Source organism: Ochotona curzoniae, unplaced genomic scaffold (genome assembly GCF_017591425.1).
Source record: "Ochotona curzoniae isolate NIBS_2020 unplaced genomic scaffold, NIBS_Ocur_1.0 contig_1014, whole genome shotgun sequence".
In the NCBI taxonomy this organism is placed as follows: domain Eukaryota; kingdom Metazoa; phylum Chordata; class Mammalia; order Lagomorpha; family Ochotonidae; genus Ochotona; species Ochotona curzoniae.
Genome location: NW_024464920.1, coordinates 12,199,594 through 12,201,481, shown reverse-complemented (window position 1 = coordinate 12,201,481; position 1,888 = coordinate 12,199,594). Strand labels below are relative to the sequence as shown.

At 41.6% G+C, this 1,888-nt stretch overlaps 1 pseudogene; it reads left to right on the top strand.

Annotated features, from left to right (window-relative positions):
• The first annotated feature begins 443 nt into the window (after positions 1-443).
• On the top strand, positions 444-1,282 carry LOC121154924 (annotated as a pseudogene).
• Positions 1,283-1,888: the final 606 nt, after the last annotated feature.

Below are 1,888 nucleotides of genomic sequence, written 5' to 3'. Positions count from 1 at the left end.
TCAAATGGCAAGACAGAGCGAGACTGGAAATCCAAGTCTCTCTTCTTCTTGTTGTAAACCTACTAATACAACATGGGAACCTCTGCTTATGATTTCTGGGATTATATTTTCAACAGAAGGACTTTATGAGAACAGGCTCAAATTATGACATGTGGTTGGTCTGTTCCTACATCCTGCTGCTTAAGTTGAACTGCGATATTGCACAACCCTCAAAAATATCTGCTAAGGCAATGTTGCTGGTCAGTCATATCTGACAAAAACAGACCATGTAAGTACTCCAGGGAACATGTTTGTCAACCTACCCCCTTCTATTCTCACAACCATCACATCTGAGAGTCTTAAACCACTGTGGAAACTGTTCACTCAAGGTCTAAGCTTTGAAACAATTAGTGAGAGTCTGTGGAGTCATTCTGAGCAATGAAGAATGCACACAGACAATGGTAATGAGAGACCCAAACACCAGCACTTCAGGGGCTTTGGGTTTGTTGCCTGTACCACCATGGAAGAAGTGGATGCAGCTATGAATACAAGGCCATGCAAAATAGATGGAAGAGTTGTGGAGTCAGAGAGATCTGTGTCAAGAGAATTCTCAAGAGGCCAAGAATCCACATAACTGAAAAAGATCATTGTTGGTGGCAGTAAAGAAGACACGGAAGACCACAACATCAGAGATCATGTGGACAGTATGGGAAAATCAAAGTGACTGAAACAATGACTGAATGAGGCAGTGGTAATTTGCTTTGTGGTTTTCAAAGACCATGACTCTTGGACAAAAGTACCATTCAGAGATGCCACAACTGTGCAGGCAGGCCCTGGGCAAGCAGATGATGGCCAGTGTGTCATCCACCCCAAGAGGTCAAAGTGGTTCTGGAAATTTTAGTGGTGGCTGTGGAGGTGGTGTTGATGGCAGTGACAACTCTAGCCATGGAGGCAACTTCAGTGGTCTTGGTGGCTTTGGTGCCAGCCAAGATGGTGGCGGTCATGATGGCAGTGGGGATGGATACAATGGATTTGGTAATGATGGAAGTAATTTTGGAGTTGGTCAGAATTATGATTTTTTTACAGTTACAGCAATTAATCTCCAAATTTTGGATCCATGGAGGGAGAAAACGTTGGCGGCAGAAGCTCTGACCCTTACAGTGATGGTGGCCATTATTTTGCCAAACTACAAAATAAAGGTGGTTATGGAAGTTGCAGCATCAACCATAACTATGGCAGCAGAAAAGGTTTTCATGACTGCCAGGACACAAAACTTAGCAGAATAGGAGAGCGAGAGAAGTGACAGGGAAGCTACAGATTTTAATAGATTTGTGCCTCAGGCAAGCATAGCGAGCCAGGGCCTAGCTGCTTCAATGAAGACATGCTTAGTACAATATTCATGGAAATGGACAAGATAACCCATGGACTACATTTGTTACTCATTATGTAATAGTTTATTTCAGTTTCTGTTCTGTGGAAAGTGTAAAGTATTCCAACATATATAGTTTTAATATAGATGTAACTTTCACTGGGTTTGGTTTTTGCTGTTGATTGCTAGATGTAATAGTGTGATCATGACAGTAAATCCCATGTATCTTAAAAAAAAAAAAAAGCATTTGAAGGTCAGTCTCGAGTTGTGATCACAGCATTTTTTTTTCATTTTTATTATTTCAGAGGAAGAGTCTACCTCATGGATCTTACATTACTGGGGTAGGGGAAACACTAAATTAAAAAATCCCTCTGTAAAATACACAGGCCATATGGTCTGTGTAGGGTTGACACTCTTACAATGGGAAAACTGAGAAACTAGCAATAACGCAGTGTTGGGGTGAAGAAGAATAACAGGTGGATGTGAACAGGGAACAAGGAACTTGTTGACCCCGGAGGAAGTATTATTAGAAAGCCCTAT